Here is a 6,086-nt window from a genome sequence, read left to right on the forward strand (position 1 = left end):
TTTTTGTACACTGTAAACCTGTGTGTCAGAAAATATCATAGTACTGAGCTGTGACACTGTCCATGACTGACATAACACATTAATAATGAAATGACCCTAGGTAACTCAGGAAAAAAATGTCAGGGACAGACCAGTTGATAATACAAAGGCCAGGACATGAGCGACTAGAAATAAGGAACAAAATCCAGTTAAACAAAATCTACTCACTTTATTCTAAGACACGGACAGTAAGAATTACAGGAATGCAGGGAGTGTTTCTGCTCAATCATGAAAAGAACTTTGAATAGAATTAAGTATTTCTTAAAACAAGCCTTTGTTTCAGTGCTGGCATATTTATAAGATGTGGAGATGCCGGTGATGGACTGGGGTTGACAATTGTAAACAATTTTACAACACCAAGTTATAACTTGGTGTTGTAAAATTGTTTACAATATTTATAAGAAGCAAAACTCTGAATTTAAAGGACGAGATCCAGGGAATTAAAAGAGTACGATGCAGGAGAGTGAAAGGAGAGACAAAGAGCAGCTGAAAGAGAAACAATGAGTAGAAATGGAGAAATCCCAAAAGCCTTCGCAGGCTTTGCTTTACAAAAAAAAATTCTCCTCATCTCCCCCTCTGGCTCTTTTGCCGATCACCTTAAATCTGTGTCCCCTGGTTACCGACCCTCCTGCCACTGGAAACAGTCTCTCCTTATTTACTCTATCAAAACCCTTCAGAATTTCTGACTCATTTTTGGAAGGTTTTTTTTTTGTTGCCATTGCCAACGACTTTGATATCTTCTTTTTGTGCTGTTTGATGTGTGGGGTGGAACTATCTCCCTCATCACTTCAGACAGGGCACAATGGGTTTCCCATTGGGAATTTCCCCTGTATTGCGGAAGATGTGGAGGAACGATGGAGGGATGCGTGGCAAGACAGGAAGAGCTGGAGGTGTAAGGCACCCACCCTGCACTAGAATATCAAAGCACATACTTGTCTGAGGGAACAGTGCCTGTGCAGACTTTGCTTCACAAAGGAAGCTGGAACTGAGTCATGCATACCTGACCTACAGTTCAACTCCATCACAGGCATTACGTTGTCTGTGGCTGCTCTGGTCAGAGCCACCCTTAAATTTTATGTTACAAAGTCTTTCCAGGATGCCACTGAGGTTAGCAAGATAGCTGTGGACAGAGACGATCATGAAGTGACGCATGCATTGTTTGGTGAGTAAGCAATTTCATCTCCAACCCCCATTCCGCCCCCACCACGCTCCCCACCGCCCCCCCCCCATGAACAATTGGTAACAGTATGTGACAGGACACTGGAGTTTTACACAATGACAGGATTCCTGACGGCGCAAGGAGCCATAACAACAACAACTTGCATTTATATAGCGCCTTTAACGTAGTGAAACGTCCCAAGGCGCTTCACAGGAGCGATTATCAAACAAAATTTGACACCGAGCCACATGAGGAGATATAAGGACAGGTGACCAAAAGCTTGGTCAAAGAGGTGGGTTTTAAGGAGCGTCTTAAAGGAGTGTTTCACTCACCATCCCGCCCTCAAATTCCATTACCACTACCAGAATAGATAGATTGGTCATTCATCTCATCACTGTGGGATTTAATTGTATGCAAAATGGTTTTGAAACGCAATGGTTTAACACTGTGTCAGCCAATGAGTTGGAGGGAGGGTGGGACTAGTCTATTTTACAGCAAACAAAGTCTATTTACTCAGCAAACAGGCTCTATTTAATAGCGCACTACAACAAAAGTTCACCAGACTGATTCCTGGGATGGCGGGATTGTCGTATGAGGAGAGATTGAGTAGACAGGGCCTGTATTCTCTAGAGTTTAGAAGAATGAGAGGTGATCTCATTGAAACATACAAAATTCTTACAGGGCTCGACAGGGTAGATGCAGGGAGGATGTTTCTCCTGGCTGGGGAATCTGTCTGGCGCCAGACAGGAGGGTTCCCTCCCAGTCGGGGAACACTTTAGCAGTCAAGGACATTCAGCCACCGATCTTCAGGTAAGCGTTCTCCAAGGCGGCCTTCGAGATACACGACAACGCAAAATCGTCGAGCAGAAATTGATAGCCAAGTTCCGCACCCATGAGGACGGCCTCAACCGGGATCTTGGGTTCATGTCACGCTACACATAACCCCATCATCGAAAAAAAGTTATCTGTTTTTAATACACTGGTCATTCTCTCTCTTTCTCTTCCTTTCGGATGTTTCTCTCTCTCTCTCTCTCTCTCTGCCTTTGGGTTCTGACCGTTTGTATATTCAGTCTCTGACTATATATGCGGTACCTTTCATGGAATCCCACACTTCACCTGACGAAGGAGGAAGCCTCCGAAAGCTTGTGATTTTAAATAAAACTGTTGGACTATAACCTGGTGTTGTAAGACTCCTTACATTTGTCCACCCCAGTCCATCACCCGCATCTCCACATCATGCCTATTTCTTATGTTCTTAACAAACAGTCTACAGAGTCTATTTAAAAAGAGTATCTGCAAACTACAGAAAACAGAACTTATGACCGAAACTACTGCGACTTCTCCCGATAAAAGCAGGGTGATTTCTCCAGCAAAATGCAGTGAGTGGAGGATAGTTACATAATACAAATTATGTGCATAAAATCAATCCCAGTCACTTACAGCAGTGCGGTCTCCAGGCGTGATTGATGGGGGAATTACCCAATCATCTCCATTCTGGCCGGGAATAGTGGTCTCACTATATGCAGCTGTTATTTATGTGACAATATAAATCACTGTGCTTCAAAGCAATTCACTCTGTGTAAATCACTTAAGAGATGTGATAAGGTTCTATCTAAATACAAGTCCTAGTGTCGATGTTCCCTTTCACTTTGGTGGAATCCTCAATATTGATCTTGACCATTCACCTCAGTCTCGTAACGAAAGGAAAGTTACTTTAATCAGTGGCATAAAAGTGGGAGCGAAATTCATAAAGCCTCAAGGATTTGGACAGCCTGATTAAGGGAACTTAAGTTAGTTTAAAACTTAAGAAGCTCCTAGCCTCGGGGATGGTGAAATCAGGCTGGGCCCCCCTCTCTTAATCGCTGTTCAGAGACTTCTTCTGAAAAGTGCAAATGTGCGTACATTGGTTACGCCAATGAACCCACCCTTCATGGTAGAATAGCCCATAGACACTCATTGCCCTGGCTCAACACGTGGAGAACAGTCTCTTGGGGCAAAATGGCTTCAGGAAAAAAAAGACAAAAAATTGACCAAAAAGAAAATAGAAAAAATCTAACTCTTACATAGAATGTACAGCACAGAAACAGGCCATTCGGCCCAAATGGTCTATGCCGGCGTTTATGCTCCACACGAGCGTCCTCCCATTTATCTCCATCTAACCCAATCAGCATAACCTTCTATTCCTTTCTCCCTCATGTGTTTATCCAGCTTCCCCTTAAATGCATCTACACTATTCGCCTCAACTACTCCTTGTGGGAGCGAGTTCCACATTCTCACCACTCTCTGGGTAAAGAAGTTTCTCCTGAATTCCCTTTTGGAATTATTGGTGACTATCTTATGGTGTTCTTCCAAAATTCCCTAGATTCTAGAACGGTCCCAGTGGATTGGAAGGTAGCAAATGTAACCCCGCTATTCAAGAAAGGAGGGAAGAGAGAAAACAGGGAACTACAGGCCAGTTAGCCTGACATTGGTCATTGGGAAAATGCTGGCATCCATTATTAAGGACGCGGTAACAGGGCACTTCAAAAATCATAACATGATTCGGCTAAGCCAACATGGTTTTATGAAAGGGAAATCGTGTATGACAAATTTACGAGAGTCTTTTGAGGATGTAACTAGCAGGTTAGATAAAGGGGAACCAGTGGATGTAGTATATTTGGATTTTCAAAAGGCATTCGATAAGGTGCCACACAAAAGGTTGTTACACAAGATAAGGATTCATGGGGTTGGGGGTAATATATTAGCATGGTTAGAGGATTGGTTAACAGACAGAAAACAGAGAGTGGAGATAAACAGGTCATTTTCAGGTTGGCAGGCTGTAACTAGTGGGGTGCCGCAAGGATCAGTGCTTGGGCCTCAGCTATTTACAATCTATATTAATGACTTAGATGAAGGGATCGAGTGTAATGTATCCAAGTTTGCTGATGATACAAAGCTAGGTGGGAAAGTAAGCTGTGAGGAGGACACAGAGTCTGCAAAGGGATATAGACAGATTAAGTGAGTGGGCAAGAAGGTGGCAGATGGAATATAATGTGGGGAAATGTGAGGTTATTCATTTTGGTAGGAAGAAAAGAAAAACAGAATATTTTTTAAATGGTGAGAAACTATTAAATGATGGTGTTCAGAGAAACTTGGGTGTCCTCATACAAGAAACACAGAAAGTTAGCATGCAGGTACAGCAAGCAATTAGGAAGGCAAATGGCATGTTGGCCTTTATTGCAAGGGGGTTGGAGTACAAGAGTAAGGAAGTCTTGCTACAATTGTATAGGGCCTTAGTGAGGCCACACCTGGAGTACTGTGTACAGTTTTGGTCTCCTTATCTAAGGAAGGATATACTTGCCTTGGAGGCGGTGCAACGAAGGTTCACTAGATTAATTCCTGGGGTGAGAGGGTTGTCCTATGAGGAGAGATTGAGTAGAATGGGCCGATACTCTCTGGAGTTTAGAAGAATAAGAGGTGATCTCATTGAAACAAATAAGATTCTAAGGGGGCTTGACAGGGCAGATGCTGAGAGGTTGTTTCCCCTGGCTGGAGAGTCTAGAACTAGAGGGCGTGGTCTCAGGATAAGGGGTCGGCCATTCAAGACTGAGATGAGGAGGAATTTCTTCACTCAGAGGGTTGTGAATCTTTGGAATTCTCTACCCCAGAGGGCTGTGGATGCTGAGTCATTGAATATATTCAAGGCTGAGATGGACAAATTTTTGGACTCTAGGGGAATGATGGGATATGGGGATCGGACGGGAAAGTGGAGTTGAGGTAGAAGATCAGCCATGATCTTATCGATTGGCGGAGCAGGCTCGAGGGGCCATGTGGCCTACTCCTGCTCCTATTCTGTACTTATGTTCTTATTTATGGCCCCTAGTCCTGGTCTCCCCCACAAGTGGAAGTCTCTTCTCTATATCTAACTTATCAAACCCTTTCATAAAGACCTCTGTCAGGCCACCCCTCAGCATTCTCATTTCTAGAGAAAAGAGCTCCAGCCTGTTCAATCTTTCCTGATAGGTATAACCTCTCACTTCTGGTATCACCATCCTTATAAATCTTTTTTGCACTTTCTCCGTTGCCTCTAAATCCTTTTTTAATAATATGGACAGCAGAACTGTGCAAGTGTGCAGCTCCAAGTGTGGCTCCATACAGGTTTAACATAACTTTTCCGCTTTTCAACTTTGTTGAGCTCCCGATTCACGACTTTGATAATAAAGTTCTGGGTGAGGTAGAGTTTGTGCTCTTTTGCCTGGATTGGCTACTCACTGACTCAAGACACTATGAGTGAATCACCTATGGGTGGAATGCGACTCTCAGGGGAGTTGTCAACATGGGCTGTGAAACTGGGTTAATATTCTGGAACTCTGCCTAATTGTCCCGGGGATCAGGAAGAAATCTTGACACAACGTCTTCTTGGAATTTTACCTGTCCCCCTTCAGGACACTGAGTGGTTTGAGTAATGGTGGGTCAAACTGTACATTGAGGAGGGGATGGGCTTGACAGCAGTAAGTTGTTTCTTTCTGATGAGATGTTAAACCTCTCAGGTGGACGTAAAAGATCCCATGGCACTATTTCCAAGAAGAGCAGGGTGGTTCTCCCCAGTGTCCTGGGGCCAATATTTATCCCTCAAACCAACATCGCTAAAAACAGATTTATCTGGTCATTATCTCATTGCTGTTTGTGGGATCTTGCTGTGTGCAAATTGGCTGCCGCGTTTCTCTTCATTATAACAATGGCTACTCTTCAAAAGTACTTCATTGGCTGTAAAGCGCTTTGGGACGTCCTGAGGTCGTGAAAGGCGCTATATAAATGCAAGTTCTTTCTTTTCTTTTTCATGTCTGTGGTTTCTTACAGTTTAACTTTGCAAATTAGCTCATAAATGCAGAGGGGGATAAAAAGGGTA

Source organism: Heptranchias perlo, chromosome 1, assembly GCF_035084215.1.
Source record: "Heptranchias perlo isolate sHepPer1 chromosome 1, sHepPer1.hap1, whole genome shotgun sequence".
NCBI lineage: Eukaryota > Metazoa > Chordata > Chondrichthyes > Hexanchiformes > Hexanchidae > Heptranchias > Heptranchias perlo.